This window comes from Numenius arquata, chromosome 12 (assembly GCF_964106895.1).
Source record: "Numenius arquata chromosome 12, bNumArq3.hap1.1, whole genome shotgun sequence".
Taxonomy (NCBI): domain Eukaryota; kingdom Metazoa; phylum Chordata; class Aves; order Charadriiformes; family Scolopacidae; genus Numenius; species Numenius arquata.
In genome coordinates, this window is record NC_133587.1 from 22,258,743 (window position 1) to 22,277,428 (window position 18,686).

An 18,686-nucleotide genomic window follows, 5' to 3' on the forward strand; every position below is an offset into this window, starting at 1 on the left:
AAGGTCATCACCCAAGATGGAAGACTGATGTCCTGAAAGGCAACAGACTGGAACTGCTGTTCCAAACCACAGTCCCTAGATCAGACACTAGGCTTCTTTTCTCCTCCTTTTTAATATTTAGACTTGTTTTTTCCTGAGAGCATAGAAAAAACCCTAGCAGCCTGGATAACCCTAATTCCTTTTCATGTGTTATCTTCCCTGACATACGTGTGAAATGTATACAACTTGCTTAATTCAGGGCTTTCTCCCACGCAACAGATCCTTTTTCCTCTTATCTAATGCAGCAGTGATGTCATGAACACAAAACCTGCATTATCACAGTAATTTCCACAGCAACAGAATTAGTACAAGCTTTAAATTGTAATTTAAACTGAGAAATTGTTGAAGAAAACCTTTTCTCAAACAGCAAGTGATGAGAACAATCCACAAAGAGAGACTACTACGAAAACTTAAAGCTATACAGTAAGTTTCAAAATTGTTAGGAGATATTCAGGCACTTCTTGAAGAACATGAGGACTGAAGAAGGGAAAGATGAGAGCACAGTAAGGACAGCGAGTGATCCAAAATTAGTCTGACCCCAAATTAATAGGAAGGTCTTAGACCAAAGCATTAGGTATACTAAAAGAAGTATTTAATTAGAAAAAGTTGCTTAGTAGACTCATTATTAGCTAAGGAATAGAGTCTTTAAAATATCTGGCAAACTTTCCAGTTGGTACTCTCAGCAGAACAGTGGGGATTAAGCAGATACATTATTCTTGAGTTTTACAGCCTACCACAGCAAGGAGCTCACACAGAATTAAAGACACATGGGCTCGGAGAAGGAAGGACATCTGCAGTAAGTGAGGAACATGATGGAGGCAGGGAACCAAAAGCATTGCAAAAGATGAACTCTGAGAACGTGAACTGCTGCGGAGAAGCATGCTTCATTCTTCCACAGATTTGCGATACTGTTATGCTTTCTCTTATTTACTGCAGCCGGGATGTTCAATTACTAAGTTCTGAAAGAGCTTTGCCCTGTGCTACTGGTGAGGTCCAGGAGGAAGGACGGGGACATAGAAGAGTACAGTGCCGATGTCTCCTCACCGCACAGCAAAGCAGAGATGTCTGAGATGACAGACCCTGGGCTGATGAACTCACCCAGGGCAGCTGTGACCTCTCTCACCTCCCCAGCCAAGTCAGCCACATTCAGGACAGGCTAGGCCTGAGCCGATAGCTCCAACATAGAATCACAGAATCACAGAATCTTCATGGTTGGAAGGGACCTTTGAGATCATCAAGTCCAACCATACACACACACACACACAAAAAAAAAAAAACCACCAAAAAACCCCCCCAAAACACCAACACAAAACAAAACACCCAACCCAACAATCTTGGGCACTAGAGCATGCCCTGAAGTGCCATGTCTACATGTTTCTTAAATACCTCCAGGGATGGCGACTCCACCACCTCCCTGGGCAGGCTGTTCCAGTGCCTGACCACCCTCTCATCTAATATCTAATCTAAACCTCCCCTGCCGCAACTTCAGACCATTTCCTCTGGTCCTGTCATGATTCCCTTGGGAGAAGAGGCCAACACCCACCTCTCTGCAACCTCCTTTTAGGGAGTTGTAGAGGGCAGTGAGGCCTCCTCTTCTCCAAACTAAACATGCCCAGTTCCCTCAGCCTCTCCTCGTATGACTTGTTCTCTAGACCCCTCACCAGCTTGGTGGCTCTCCTCTGGACACGCTCCAGCAGCTCAATGTCCTTCTTGTAGTGAGGGGCCCAGAACTGAACACAGCACTCGAGGTGAGGCCTCACCAGTGCCCAGCACAGAGGCACCATCACTGCCCTACTCCTGCTGGCCACGCTGTTCCTGATACAGGCCAGGATGCTGTTGGCCTTCTTGGCCACCTGGGCACACTGCTGGCTCATGTTCAGCCGGCTGGCCACCAACACCCCCAGATCCTTTTCTGCTGGGCAGCTCCAGCCACTCTGCGCCAAGCCAACACACCTGGCTCCTCACCAGCGTGGTGTGAACGTGGCTCTTTCAGACCCAGGCTCTCTGGCACGCGGCTACCTGTTGGCTTGCAGGGCAACGCAGGCACAGGTAGAGCCAGAGTGATTCGCCTGCACCACTATGGCGTGCCCTGCCATTATATTCCTACAGCAAAGGAAGAGCTGTTCGTTTTCAGGAGGTAACCCACGAGCAAAGATATCCTGTCTGGATGGGCAAAAGGACTGTGTGTCTCCATCTAAAAGCCCAGCCAGGAATGGGCCACTTGCAAACATTGACTAGTGCAAGCCACCGGGGAAACCCTGCAGCGCTGCTTCAGGAATCCCAAAGTGAAGTGGGAAAAGGACGTTAGTGGGAAAACAGCAAATACAGGGTTACATTCCACAAAGAGATCAAGGCTGCTGTATGTATATGCACAAGCAAGTCAGTCTAGCCATCCAGCCTAAATCTCTTTTCTTATATTCCTTTGTCTTCTTCCAGTCATCACATCTTACTTGGTTTTCGAAGGAGCGCAAACCAAAACTACCAGTTACAGAGAAAACAGCTGCTTAAGTGTAACTCCCTCCCAGCTTTCTAGTACTAAATTTACCGTTAGCTATATAAAAAAAACCCCAGCATCTCCAAGGTTATAATCTGAGAAAGAGAAATAAAAAAGACCAAAAAAAACCCCTTACATGTTAGCATTCCATTCCAGAATCCCATCTGTCTTCTTAATCTGATTTTTGAGATTTTACTGTATAAACTTTCTCTGAGCAATCCTTCCTGTACCATCTGCTTTATGAACCATAATGAAATACAAGTAACCTTAAGACAACTATATCTGCAGTTGCAACCCCTCTTAGACTTACAACTGCTCTTTATATTGCTGTGAACTCCCAGTGTGGGAATGGTTTCCTTTAGAACTGGTATAATCACCACTGTCTTCTATAACGGAACTCCTGAAAAGCACTGCATTGTTTGGGCTATTTTTAAAAAATAATGTCAGTAAGGTTACACAGAAAGAAAAATCTTGAGCAGTTTGAGTGACGGCGCACTGTCAGATCTCAAATCCTGAAATAAACAGACAAAAGTTATGACTGTCGTGGTTTTGTCCGGATTGACCCATCAGAACGACAGATGGCCCCTCCCTCCACCCTCTAAGGAAAAGAGAGGAGAAGAAGAGATAAAAGAGATTTATGAGTTTAGAAAAAACTAAACTACTTTAATGAAAACGTTAATAAATAATGAAATAATAAATAATATTAAAAAAAGAAAAAAGTAAAAAAAAAAAGTATACAGTATATACAAAACCGTATCAAGCTCCCAGGATGATGATCATGTTACCAGCAGGCACAGAGGAAAGTCCCAGGCTGGACTTGGTGATGGACAGGAGCTGGATTCCAGATCTGGAGTCAGGAATGCTCGAATCGGGATCAAAGGGAGATGAACAGACAGGGTCCTCAGACATCGGCCCTTGAAGGAAGAGAGCTGATCCTTTGATCCCTCAGCTTTTATACTGAGCATGGGGCAGATGGGATGGAATGCCCTGTTGGTCAGGTTTGGGTCACCTCTCCTGTCCACTCCTCCCCACAGGTGGGACCCCTCTACGCTTTTCTGCTCCCGACCCTCCAATGGGGCAAATAATGAAATTAGCTGACCTTGGTTGTTATAGCAATGAATATAAGCAAGGGCCTCTCTGCACACTGTTCCTTGGTATAATCAGGTCTTATCACTATGAGAGCGAGCAGTTTCTGAACAATATGCTGTTAATTTCAGAGTTTAGTTCATTAGAAGAGGCCCAGCTAAAAATGTAAAATTACTGAACAGAAAATTAGTTCTGTTTTACCTCAAACCAGGACACTGACACAAATTGAAAGTCAAAGATCACAATCTTATTTAGATCCCAATCCTGCAATTTTGCATCTCTGCACACACCCCTCTGCCAGGCACCTCCTACCAACCTCTGCCAGAGAGATGACCTCTTTTGGGAACAGGGTGACATAGGCAGCCATTATCACTTGTCCTTTCCTCTGGGGGTCCTCTACCCATGGACAATGTCAGGATATTACCAAAGAAAGGGATATTTAAATTATCTAGGTTTTGATTAGAGAAAGAAAACTTCCTGCTCATTTTAAAAAAGTGCCATTATGACCTTTATTTAAAATTGTATCCTCTGCACTGATTGAGCTCACTGGCAACATGCCTGGTTTTGACTCCTACGTGCCAATGGATAAGCCCTTCTGCCTCGTAACCTTTTGCCAATGTGCAAGGTCACTCCTCAGCCAAACAATAGGCATTTCATTTATCTAAAGGAAAACATTTTCCTAGATGTCGTGGTTTCGGCCGAATTTACCGAAACCAGACCGACAGATGGCCCTTCCCCTACCCTCTCCCCTCCCCCAAAAGAGAGAGCGAGGAGAGAAAGAGATAAGGAGATTCAGAAGTTTAGAATGAACTAAACTACTCTAATGAAGAATTAATAATAAAATAAAAATAAAGAAGAAAATAATGAAATAGATACAATATATACAAAACCGTATCAAGCTCCCAGGATGACAGTCACGTCACCGGCAGGCACTGGGGAAGTCCCAGACTGGACTCAGTGACAAATGGGAACTGGATTCCAGCTCTGGAGTCAGGAACACACGGATCGGGATCAAAGGCAGATGAACAGACAGAGTCCTCTCTGGATGTCAGCCATCGCAGGAAAAGGGGCTGACCCTTTGATCCCTCAGCCTTTATACTGAGCATGGGGCAGATGGGATGGAATACCCCAGTTGGTCAGGTTTGGGTCACCTCTCCTGTCCACTCCTCCCCACTGATGTGACCCCTCTACGTTTTTTCAGTTTCCGACCCCCTAAGAGGGCAAATAACAAAATTGGCTGACCTTATAGCAATAAGTATAAGCAAGGGCCTCTCTGCTCACCATTCCTTGGCATGGAGCACAAACATTGGTCTTATCATTCTGGGAATGAGCAGTTTTCTCCACAATATGCCGTTAATTTCAGAGAGTTAGAGGAGGCCTGGCTAGGATGTAAAGTTACAGAACAGAAAATTGGTTCGGTTTTACTTCAAACCAGGACACTAGAAAAAGGAGTGTTCCCCATCCCCAGCCACAGATGCCAACTCAAGCATTTACATATCATCATCAGGTCGCGGGAGGTGATTCTGTCCCTCTACTCTGCGCTCGTGAGACCCCACCTGGAGTACTGTGTCCAGCTTTGGAATCCTCAACACAGGAAGGACATGGACCTATTGGAATGGGTCCAGCGGAGGGCCACGAAGATGATCAGAGGGATGGAGCACCTCTCCCATGAAGACAGGCTGAGAGAGTTGGGGTTGTTCAGCCTGGAGAAGAGAAGGCTCCGGGGAGACCTTACAGCAGCCTTCCAATATCTGAAGGGAGCCTACAGGAGAGCCAGAGAGGGACTCTTTGTCAGGAGATGTAGTGACAGGACAAGGGGTAATGGTTTTAAGTTGGAAGAGGGGAGATTTAGATTAGATATTAGGAAGAAATTCTTTACTGTGAGGGTAGTGAGACACTGGAACAGGTTGCCCAGAGAAACTGTGGATGCCCCATCCCTGGAGGTGTTCAAGGCCAGGCTGGATGGGGCTTTGAGCAACCTGCTCTAGTGGAGGTATCCTTGCCCATGGCAGGGGGTTTGGAACTAGATGATGTTTAAGGTCCCTTCCAACTCTAACCGTTCTATGATTCTATGATTCTATGATCATACCTTTCCAATGTACTGCATCAAGAAGGCTCTGACGGTTGTCAGGGTGGTCACTCTTCAAAATAGTAGCAGAGTAAGTTCATATGAAGAAAAAGGTAACGTGTATGTAACATTCCTTCCGAAGCACACAGTCTCTGATCTTCATTGATGTTCTCAACTGGAAAGTAAGTTCACAAGTACCACCTCAAACGGCAAACCAGGCGTGCTTGCAGAAGAGAACACCTAAGATGTTCTCGAACAGAACAGAGGATGACATCCTCTGTTCAGAACAGGCTGTGGTCCCCGTGACAGGAAAACCAGTGGTGTTACCCCTTTACCCCTCCGCCACAGGTGACCAAGGTTTCAACTAGGGTGAGCATCTGCCACCGATTTCCAGGAAGCCCAACGCAGAGCATGGAGTGCGGGAGGTCTGCTTCCGCTGGCTGCCTGTTCAGTGATTGGAGAGGGGACAGCAAAAGGCTATGAAGATGGTGAGGGGACTCTAACACCTCTCTTACGAGGAAAGGCTGAGGGATTTGCCTTTTTAGTCTGGAGAAGAGAAGGCTGAAGGGGCATCTGATCAACGCCTATAAATACTCACAGGGTGAGTGTCAGGAGGATGGGGCTGGTCTTTTTTCAGTGGTGCCCAGTGACAGGACAAGAGGGAATGGGCACAAACTTGAACATAGAAAGTTCCGTCTAAACATGAGGAAGAACTTCTTCACTTTGAGGGTGGCAGAGCCCTGGAACAGGCTGCCCAGGGAGGTGGTGGAGTCTCCTTCTCTGGAGACATTCCAAACCCGCCTGGACACGTTCCTGTCCAACCTGCTCTGGGTGGACCTGCTTTGGCAGGGGGGTTGGACTAGATGATCTCCAGAGGCGCCTTCCAACCCCATATCATTCTGTGATTCTGTGTGATTCTTGAGATAATACCAGGGCTGCTGCAGTCTCTGGCATCAAGTAGAAAGATCTTTACTTCTGTCCACAGCATTGGTCAGAACTCTAGTGAGGACCACACAACAGGGCTTGGCTCTCAGGCCCAGACTTCAAGGGGACAGGGACGCAGCCTTGGGACCGAAGATCCTGACCTCTTCAGTTATTGAAAGAAAAGGCTGGAGCAACAAGAGAATAGCTCACTAGATGAACAAGCTTACAAGAGAACAGCTTACTAGATGGCAGATTAGCTCATGCTGACAGATTATGGGAAGATTATTTTTTTTTTAATAGCTTTAATTTTAGTTCTAGGTGTTTAATTAAGGCTTACAATTAATGTTTAATTATGGAGTTAAGAGAATTAATGTTTGATTCTGGAACATTTATGAAGCCAGCCCAAATGGCTGTCTGCGATGCTTCTTTTAGCACTGCAACCTGAATTTGTTAAACACTTTTCTACTTTACAGGTCATGAGGAAGACTATCAGTATGGTCCTCTGCACACTCTGAGCATCTGTAGCACAATGATTATAATTAACTCTCACGCCTCAGAAGTCAAGAAGGAACTTTTTCTCCCAAATGCACAACCGACTGCGATTCCTGCATTTTTCTTTTATTCGTCTCCCTTGCTCTTCCTCAGAAACAGTAGAGATCTGATGCAACGGGAGCTGCAGGGTCCAGCCTCTTAGCTGGAGCAGAGAAGCCCCTCTGTGATGCCCAGTCAATGCCTCCTGCTCATCTCATCTCAGTGGACAAGGAGAATCTGGGGGTGTGGAAGAGGCTGCTCTTGGGTGGCACTTGAGGCTTTTTTTGCCCTTCTCTGCAGCAGAGTTTAATTCATCTGCATTTCTCATCTAACATTCCTTGCCATTGCAAGTGCCTCAGGCGTTGCTGGCACTGTGGCTGGTTCCTCTAGCACACAAGAATTTCATTTCCATGGGTCTGAAATGGTTTATCTGAACTAAAATAATTAGACTCAATATTCAAATAAAGCACAGTGGTCTGTGATATCAAGGTTAGACAGCTGCCCTACTTGCCTCGTCACGTTTAAGATCTATTAAACAAAGCATTTGGAAACAAAAACGATAAATACATTAGTTTATCTCAAAATACATTATCTCCTAGTGATAATGCATACAAATTTTAATAAAATGTCACAAAAGGAACTCTACTATAAGGACTAGAGCAATTTATGTCATCTCCAATGACAACCAGGCTACTACACAACCATGTACTCGAGGGGGAGGGAGGGGCAGTTAAAGGATAATAAAATAAAGACAGTCATCATGCAACTGTCCAACATTTAAAAGAGGATTTGCATATCCTGACCTGCTAGAGCCTAGAGCATTACCACCAAAATTAATTTCTTGGAAAAAAAAAAAATGTAGGAATTTGCTTTAATTAAAAAAACTGAGAGCTATACGCATAATGCCCAGATGAGACTCTGATGCCCTATTGTTAAGTTATTAACCAAGCATTTATAATTAACTTGAAACTCACACAGCTATGAAATTTATGAATAGCAATAGTTGCATTAACAGGTCTGCCTTTGATCTCTACAGAAACTGTGTATGACACAAACTGATTTCATTCTCAAATCTTCTCTTTTAGGCATGGAATTATACAAAGATACTGCCACGGAGCGCAGATGGAAGTTGCGTTCCAAAGCTTTAGCTTGCCACACGCATAATGCATTCTTTACAAGACATGAAAAAGTAATCCCTGCTTAAACCCCTTTTTTTTTTCCTAATAGAGTCCTTTGAAACTCTGTTTAGAGATCAATACGGAATGAAAAGTTAATGCACTGATATTTTTCAGTTGCTGAGCATCAGTTCTCCACTGACTCAAACAAGACCACAGCTGATTCTGCAACATCAGCCCTGAGGATAACACCACACCAAGCTCAGCCACTGCGCAGCTCCCAGGGATTTTCAGCCAGCTTTATACCTACTGCATCACTGGTCTAGTCTGGGGGAAGGCAGAAAGAGAAAGCTTGGATTTTGCTTAGCTGTGAATGGATGTGCTACACTTTCTTGGAACAACTTTTTCCTAACTCTATTAATAACAGTATGCATCTGATGAAAAAAAATTAAGGCAGATGTATTCTGTGTTTAAGTGAAACAGTGTATGTGCGATGGGGCAGGGAGGAGGCAAGCACTTTTGGGGTTTTTTTTTTGCTTATTTTCAAGTAGCTTTAATCTTAGGTTTAATCCCTACTTACTTCCAAAACTTGTTCTGAGAGCAAAGCTAGATGTCACTTTGGAAGAGTGTATTCTTACTTCAGTTGTTTGCCTTTTTTTTTTTTTTTTAAACAAACCACTGTAGCAATTCAAACAAATGCAACTCAAGTGACTCTTTACATTCCCACTGCAGTCTGCAGGGCAGACCTCCACTTTCATCTCTGTACTCCACTGACGTAAGCTAATACAGGTACAGAGGCAAATTCCTGTGTTAGAATTTTATCTAGGCACTTGCACGTTCTCTTTTTTTTTTTTTCAAATAACTAAATAGTCAATTTATATTCACTTCAGTCCTTGAAGAGGTTATCCCCAGCTGGCAGACAGGAAAATTAAGCATAGGTGTAGCTACATACAGCAACAAGCTCATTCCTCCACCCCAGCCAGCCCAGGCAGAGGGCTCTGCAGGGTGATGAGGAGCTCAGCACTGCTGCTCAGCTCCTCCAGGGCTAAACCAGGAGCATCCCTTCCCCTTCCACCTCTGTGGCCTGGCTGTGGACTCCTGCTCCTTCTCTCGGGCTGCTCTGCTGCTCCTTGGACCCGTCACGTTGCTTCCATTTACTAATCCAGCACAGCACCGACCTAAGAAAATGAATGGCTGGTTGCCAGGTTATCAGGTTGAACCGCTTGAAGCAGCGCAGCCCCAGGTGCCAAAATCAGCAGAACGGGCAGATGTGAGGGTGGAGAGGCATGACATCTTCTGGACAAAGGCAACATTGGTGGAGGAAAAGAAGGGAGCAGGTTCACAGGCCATTAGGTCAGCTCAGCTGCACCACCCAACCATAGCTCAAGAGTCCTCCCCAGGTAACTGCACCGCTAACATCACTTTGGAAGGCTGCCTGCCCCTCTCCCAACAAGCTTTAGGTCAGTATTTGACAAGAACAGTTGCAGTAGATCTTTCTTCTGCCTTAGTCCCAAATCCCAAACTGAATCCCAAATAACTTCCCAAATAGGGTACCTCTACCACTGTGTACCAGCACCACAGCAGTGAAATCTCCCAGCTCCGTAAGGACAGGATGTTTGTGACAATGCCAGGGAAGGGTTGGATTTAGAGCAGTGAGGACTTTCACACGGGCACGATGCAGGGGTCACCCAAAAGCCTCTACAGCTACAGGTGGCATTTCTGGCTGGGTGGAGGGAGGAGGTTGCTGATGATTCCTCCTATCCCTAAAAAGCATGCTTTTGTGAGCATCCCTACATCCCAGTTGCCGTGACTTCTGCTTTCTCCTCACTATAGCACTAGGATTAATCGTCCTGCAACTTGCCTATATTGAAACTGTCTTATTATCCAAAAATATTTATCATAATTCCAAGGGTTTGAGATTTTTCTCTTCAAAACAATGTTTATATTTCCTCACTTGGAATAACTAAAAAAAATATTTAAGCTGCGATCTAGGTCTTCTTCTAGATAATGAATGAAGACTCTAAGTAAAATATGACCTACTACAGTTCCCTTTGTCCTAACGTTATAAAGCATCCCCAGCTTGACACATGGCCATTTGTCATTACCCTTTGTTTACTCCTTCATCCAATACCAGTCACTCAGAAGAAGGCTTCTCATCCAAGCCAATTAATTTTTCAATTAATGTTTCTGAACCAGGCTGCTGTACTGTCTATATTTCAACTGTGACAACTGCATATATATGCAGAGCATAACAACCGACTCAGCAATCAAAACTTGCTTCAGTTTAAATTATCATAACAGCCATGGTGATCTTAATTTTTGGCAGGGGATTAATTTTAGGGCTGTTAAGATTCCATGAGAAATACAATTTCTAATTGGACTAAAATTGTGAATTTTGAAAAATTACTTTCTATTCCCCTACACTGGAAGTCAGTTTTGCAAATCAGAAGTTACTGGCTGTTCCACAAATTCACAATCATAATTGGAAAGTACAGTTATAGTTACATTTGCAACATTCATCTTTCTTACAGACTCATTTTATATAAAAACACAAAGCACCAACATCCAGCTTATATGGCTTTCTATGACTGGGAAGAGCACTGGAGCACACCTCCATATTTCTTGGTCACCTTGCAGCTCTGATTCCCTGTGGTGCTTGTCACAGTCCCATGACTACCACAGCAGCTAGAAGACAAAGGTTTTCAACCTGGAGGTCCGTGGTCCAGGCTTTGGGAATGTGTGGAAGTGACTTGGAGAAGCACATTCGTGGATGTGGAGGGGTGGGAACGCCTTGGGAACTCCAGCTCTTGGGGTTCACAAATCAGAATGTTGAAAACCAATGAACCACAGCAGAAATGGCTGATCAAACAAATCGGTGAATCATCTGTTCCCTATAAAGATAAATCTCAACGGAAAATGCTGTGACTGGCCAATAAAGGATGGAAGAAGGCTGAGAGGAGATGGGCAAGGGTGACATGCCCTGAAGCTCAGGGAATAATGCAGGAAGCGACTGACACCACTGCTGCAAGCGGAGCTGACTTTATTTTATATATATATAAATTATATATAAATTATTAAATTGTATAATCATATATAAATTATATATATTATAAATTATATATATTACAATATAATTGACTATGTCAGTTGAGTGGATTAACTGACTGCACCACACTTGATTGGATCAAGTCTTTCTCCCAAGTTCATTAAGAGTAAGAATGTCAACAGAAAACAATAAATTTGAAGAAAGCAATGGCCTTGAGCTGGTTTCAACCCACATATTCATTCTCAGTGGTTGGTAAGAATATTATAGAAACCAAAACCAGGTATCACATGTTGGTGGTGTGATTGAACTGTTACTGCATTGCTGTATTTCCTATTTGCCAAGTGCAAATTATACTGGTATTGTGATTTCAGTACATTTTGTATCACTGTGCTAAATCAAAAACCCCATGCAACATTAAATATCTTCAAACAAGCATATTGCATATTAAACATTATACCCTCCACGTGTAGCCTACCTAAAAGAGCCCAGTCAGACAGCACAGGACTCTGACAAACGCTTGTATTACTTACTAGTTCGACAACAGAAAGGGGTTATTGCTTACACTCTGGCATAAACCCATTTTAGATATTTATAGCTGTAAGTATCACTCTGCTTAAGCTCTCTCCCACAGCACGGAATCCCCAAGATTCTTTCATTTTTACCTCTTCTGTTTCTTATACTTGGGCTGCAAAAATACACATCTGTTTAAAAGTAACACCACCAGGAAGGGCTGCTGGAATTCTCAGTTTGACAAATACGTCCACTTTCCCATTAACGAGCAGATAGGTAGAACTGAAAACATTCCAGCAGCGCGCTCTGCTTCCTCGGCACGGAGAGCAACGTGAATATTTTGTAGGCAATTTAGTCTATGCATTAAGCAACCATTTTAAAGTATTAGACTGGTTTAAACAAACAGCTGTATGTTTGGAAAGGGACCTACTGTGTACAAGCAATGTTTAAAGGGGAAGCAGGAGGAAAGAATTCCTAAATAACCAAATCGTACAGATGCTACACTTATATACAGGAGCTGCATTAACAGGATGTGCTGGGGAGGTTTGCTGGGAAGCAAACGAAAAAGTACATATACAAGAGCAGTAATCAACTGCTGAAAGGGCAAAATACGCTCTATTATGTTGTGCCTACAAGATGAAGATACGGTTAGCAGATGAAGGGTTCCTGTACGTTATCACACATGCACACATATACGTATGCCGAATTAAACTGAGAATGCAAGGTACAGCTAATTACACCAAAAATGACAGCGTTTACTTAGAAGTTTCCTTGACACTATCAGTCCACATCACTGCTCTGAAACTCATTCTAAAAATGAGTTTACAGATACTTTCTTGAAGATAAGAAAATACGTGTTTTATGCAGGAATATAATCTCCTTTTCTTTTTTTGTTTGCAATTGATTCTGTTCTCATACTTGCAAAGGAGGAACAGCTAAGAAAAATACCAGTATACAACAGTGAACCAATATTTTAAAGGAACCAGACTAATAAATTTAAAACATACTCTGGTGCCTGGGAAGATCATGGAACAGATCATCCTGAGTGCCATTATGTGGCACATGAAGGACACCCAGGTGATCAGGCCCAGCCAGCACGGGTTCATGAGGGGCAGGTCCTGCTTGACCAACCTGATCTCCTTCTGTGACAAAGTGACCTGCTTGGTGGATGAGGCTGTGGATGTTGTTTACCTGGACTTTAGCAAGGCCTTTGATACAGTCCCCCACAGCATTCTTCTGGAGAAACTGGCTGCCCATGGCCTGGATGGGACGACTCTCTGCTGAGTTAAAAACTGGCTGGAGGCTGGGCCCAGAGAGTGGTGGTGAATGGAGTTAAACCCAGTTGGTGGCCGGTCACGAGTGGTGTCCCACAGGGCTCGGTACTGGGGCCGGTTCTCTTTAACATCTTCATCAATGATCTGGATGAGGGGATCGAGTGCACCCTCAGTAAATTCGCAGACGACACCAAATTGGGTGGGAGTGTCGACCTGCTGGAGGGTAGGAAGGCTTTGCAGAGGGATCTGGACAGGCTGGATCCATGGGCCGAGGCCAATGGGATGAAGTTCAACAAGGCCAAGTGCCAGGTCCTGCCCTTGGGTCACACCAACCCCCTGCAGCGCTACAGGCTTGGGGCAGAGTGGCTGGAGCTGCCTGGCAGAAAAGGACCTTGGGGTGTTGGTCGACTCTCGGCTGAACATGAGCCAGCAGTGTGCCCAGGTGGCCAAGAAGGCCAACAGCATCCTGGCCTGTGTCAGGAACAGCGTGGTGAGTAGGACTCAGGAGGTGACCGTCCCCCTGTACTGGGCACTGGTGAGGCCACACCTCGAGTGCTGGGTCCAGTTTTGGGCCCCTGACCACAAAAAAGACATTGAGGGGCTGGAGCGGGTCCAGAGAAGGGCAACGGAGCTGGTGAGGGGTCAAGAGAACAAGTCTTATGAGGAGAGGCTGAGGGAGCTGGGGGTGTTCAGCCTGGAGAAAAGGAGGCTGAGGGGAGACCTTCTCACTCTCTACAGCTCCCTGAAAGGAGGGTGTAGCCAGGGGGGGTCGGTCTCTTCTCCCAAGTCACAGGCGATGGGACAAGAGGAAACGGCCTCACGTTGCGCCGGAGGAGGCTCAGATTGGATATTAGGAAGAATTTTTACACGGAAAGGGTTATCAAGCCTTGGAATGGGCTGTCCAGGGAAGTGTTTGAGGCACCATCCCTGGAGGTTTTCAAAAGATGTGTTGACATGGTGCTGGGGGACATGGTTTAGTGATGTTTTTTTTTGTCAGAGTTAGGTTGATGGTTGGACTAGATGATATTGAAGGTCCCTTCCAAGCTAGATGATTCTATGATTCTACATTTAGTCACAAATACAATTGCAGAGAGCACCACAGGAGTGCTAACCACCTTGTAAATACGTAAAATAGAGATCCCAGAATCCTCAACTTTCCTTCGGAAACGTAACAGCTTTAAGAAACCTACAAATACCAATTTTCAGCAGTATCATGCTACATATTATTTTATTTGACATCCACTTCTCGGAACTACTATATACTTAATTTTAAAGTTCAGATCACCGTGTCTTGGGATTTGGGAAATTAACATTCTACAACTCAAAAATGAGGTATTCTTCCTGCTCTGCTGAGCATATGTTCTAAATCAATATTGCTCTTCACTTTTTTTTCCCCCTCTCCACATTAGGCCCTGGGGAAAACACCCCCTAAGCACATACCCCAGCGTACATGCGCATGCACGCACACACTCACAGCACACAGCAAGCAGTTTTACTGCTTTTCAACAACCGGCCTAATAACCCAAGTGGCCACTTGTTCTCTTGAGGTTACAAAATTACTTACGGGAAGAGCGAGAGGACAGGAGATGGCTATTATTGCCCAAAGCCAGCCCCAATTCCCAGGCAGCCTCGTGCTACCACACTAGCGCTACAGGGACTTCCAACCATCGGCTGGCAAAGCACAACGTGCGTCATTTAAAAGGGCTTTCCAAGTAGAGAGGTTAGAAAATCTAGCAGCATTCATCCAGTAGGAACTGGATGTCTACTCCAAGGGTGCCGACAATCAGCTGAGTTGCCTTAGATGTTTGTGAAGAGAAGGACTCCGGGTCCACCGCTCTGGTACAGCATCAGCCAACACAGCGCAGGTAAACAATGACAGTTCTACGGTTCTGTACAGCTACAACAAAACTACAGGCAGATTGACATCCGCTACCCACATGCATGTGGACAAAGTATAGGAGAGACCAAATAACTAAAAAACAATTTGACATTGCCTTAAATGGCAACGTAAGACGGTGTATGTGAGACTCAAGTTTCCCCCAGAAATGGCTGAGTTATGCTAATGCCAAGATGTTCAATGCGAGCAAGAAGGATTTTAACTTCAGCTTTGGACCATTCAACCAGCTACTCCCATACAAGTGAGCTGTTAAAGGGTGGCAAGTAACCATCATGAATAGCTAATGTGAATGAAACAACCTTTAGTACCTGAAGTTCGTATTTCTGGCCATCAAATGAATATTAAAATGGAGCTGAAATTATTTCATTGTTATATTCACATGGACCACAAAATCCTTGGGATCGTAAGTAGCATGTAACATGCAAGATAATCACTCATTTAAGTATAGACACTCACAGTGAATAGATATTAATTTAAAATGTGGTGATTCTTATGTTACCAGCAGTACCGAAGCCCAGCAAAATATACTTAATTTTCTTTTAAACGGGCATGCTTCTATATAAAACATTGCAGTCTACTTTGGAGGATGTTTTCAAAATTCATTTTTGTTACTGCCATGTTGAGACTGCAGAGAGGTGGGTGGAGTATCTTAAAAACCCTTTTCAACCATGAACCTCCAAAAATGTGGAGGTGTTGGTTACGGTGTTGGTGGCCAGCTGGCTTAACATGAGCCAGCAGTGTGCCCAGGTGGCCAAGAAGGCCAACGGCATCCTGGCCTGTATCAGGAACAGCGTGGCCAGCAGGAGTAGGGCAGTGATGGTGCCTCTGTGCTGGGCACTGGTGAGGCCTCACCTCGAGTGCTGTGTTCAGTTCTGGGCCCCTCACTACAAGAAGGACATTGAGCTGCTGGAGCGTGTCCAGAGGAGAGCCACCAAGCTGGTGAGGGGTCTAGAGAACAAGTCATACGAGGAGAGGCTGAGGGAACTGGGCATGTTTAGTTTGGAGAAGAGGAGGCTGAGGGGAGACCTCATTGCCCTCTACAACTCCCTGAAAGGAGGTTGCAGAGAGGTGGGTGTTGGCCTCTTCTCCCAAGGGAATCATGACAGGACCAGAGGAAATGGTCTGAAGTTGTGGCAGGGAAGGATTAGATTAGATATTAAGAAGAATTACTTTACTGAGAGGGTGGTCAGGCACTGGAACAGCCTGCCCAGGGAGGTGGTGGAGTCGCCATCCCTGGAGGTATTTAAGAAACATGTAGACATGGCACTTCAGGGCATGCTCCAGTGCCCGAGATTGTTGCTTTGTGTCTGTTTGTGGTGGGGTTTTTTTGGGTTTTTTGGTGTTTGTTTTTTTTTTTTTTGTGGTTGGACTTGATGATCTCAAAGGTCCCTTCCAACCATGAAGATTCTGTGATATGTATTTCCTAGAGCCATTGCTCCAATTCCCTTGGTAGAAAGGACTTCTGGAAAACCAAATGGGTTCCTGTGAAGCAAAATGGGTGAGGTTTCATGATTCACTTCATAGGGACACAGTGCTATACTTGCCATCAGCGCAGACAGTGGTAGGAGCAGATGGCTTTGCAGGCCATGAACTACTTTTGCACCGTGCCTACCCTCTTCAGCAAACTAGAGGGACTTCCTGGCAAAACGCCCTGGGGACTGCCCATTACACCAGCCATGACAGAGCCTGGACTCTGAAGTTGTGGCCTTGGCCTCAATAGTTCTCTTGTTTCTGCTGGCCAGGCTACATCAGAGGGAATGGGGAAAGGGTCTGCGAGAGGCAGACCCTCCTCCCAGCTGGGAAGCCTCTCCAGCAGGCAGAGCAGTAGCAGAGCATCTTCCCCAGCCCACATTCCTGGCAGAGCATAAAGAATCACAGGACTGTCAGAGTTGGAAGGGACCTCTGGAGATCATCTAGTCCAACTCCCTTGCCAAAGCAGGGTTGCCAAGAGCACATCACTCAGGACGGCATCCAGGCAGGTCTTGAAGATCTCCAGAGAAGGGGACTCCACGATCTCCCTGGGCAGCCTGTTCCAGGGCTCTGGCAGCCTCACCGGAAAGAAGTTCTTCCTCATATTTGAATGGAACTTCCCATGTTCCAGCTTGTGCCCGCTGCCCCTCGTCCTATCGCTGGGAACCACTGAAAAGAGTCCAACTCCATCCTCCTTCAACCCACCCTTCAGGTACTTGTAAGCATAGATAAGGTCTCCCCTCAGCCTTCTCTTCTCCAGGCTAAAGAGTCCCAGCTCTCTCAGCCTTTCCGCATAAGGGAGGTGCTCAAGGCCAACAGTTTCACTCAGGCATCCCAGTCTGGGTTGTCTTCCATTCTTCTACTGAAGTCTTAAAACAACCTTGGCTGGAAACAACCACCTCTTTGGCTTGATGAGTTACTGCTGAAATAATCTGGACAAGATGACAAGATGTGTGTAGTATCTCAGCTCTGAATTTTCAGAGCTGTCTGTCAAACACCTTGCTTCGTATTTAGGTACCTTTGCCCTCCTGTCCTCCAAAACTCCATCACTTACTGATATACACGTTTTTAAAAGAAAAAAGTGAAAGTTCTGCTGGAGGTTAATTCAACCAAGTGATTAAAATTAAAAGCCTGAAGTAAATGCATTTACACTAGAGCAAAACATCTTTTTAACCTTAATTTTATTTCAGTAGCAGTTATAGCCAATTATAGCAAATATGTTTAAATAGCAGTCCTGTCACAATTTAACCAAGAAAACACATATATTTTACTTCTGGCTCTCTTTGCAAAAGTTTGAGACAACCCATCCAATGTTTCACATGAGATTGTACCAACCTGTCGAGAAAAACAGGTTTCAAAATTTCATCCTACAAAGTGTACAGAAATTTGAAAGGCTTTTTTAAATTAAGACTATTCACTTTTTCAACAGCTTACTTGCAACCAAGAGGACTTTCAAGAGTCCTCTTGAAAACATGCATCCTTTTTATCCATCCTTACTTCAGTGACAGCAGGCACACTGATTCCAGGAAGAGTGGCGGCTTAGTTCTGAAGTTACCAAATGGTTTTCCCCATAGCAATGAAATCCAGACTTAAAAGAAGCTCACAAAATCAAGTAGCACAATATTTTGAATATTTGCAATGTGGTATGACCATGAATTTCAGAGCAGTAGGAAGGTCCCTTGGTACACCAGAGTCCTGGAGCTCCCACATCTAGAGTGATGTATTAGGTTTGCAAGGCAAAGTTTGGTAGCAGAGGGGCTACAGCAGTGGCTTCTGTGAGAAGCTGCTAGAAGCTTCCCCCATGTTTGATAGAGCCAATGCCAGCCAGCTCCAGGAGGGACCCACCGCTGGCCAAAGCCGAGTCCATCAGCAATGGTGGTAGTACCTCTGGGATAACATCTTTAAGGGAGGCGGGGGGAACTGTGCAGCAGCAGCCAGAAGGGAAGAGTGAGAATATGTGAGAGCAAGAACTCTGCAGACACCAAGGTGACACCATCAGTGAAGAAGGAGGGGCAGGAGGTGCTCCAGGTGCCAGAGCAGAAATTCCCCTGCAGCCTGAGGTGAAGACCATGGAAAGGCAGGCTGTCCCCCTGCAGCCCAGGGAGGTCCATGGTGGAGCAGACATCCACCTGCAGCCCATGGAGGACCCCATGCTGGAGCAGGTGGATGCACCCATAGGAGGTTGTGACCCCATGGAGAGCCAATGCTGGAGCAGGCTCCTGGCAGGACCTG

The 18,686-nt window shown here is 45.2% G+C and overlaps 1 protein-coding gene across 1 annotated transcript in view; it reads right to left on the bottom strand.

Annotated features, from left to right (window-relative positions):
- Positions 1 to 18,686, bottom strand: part of FAM171A1 (family with sequence similarity 171 member A1) — a 103,220-nt gene that overhangs the window by 40,036 nt on the left and 44,498 nt on the right. The gene's annotated exons all lie outside the window — the stretch shown is intronic.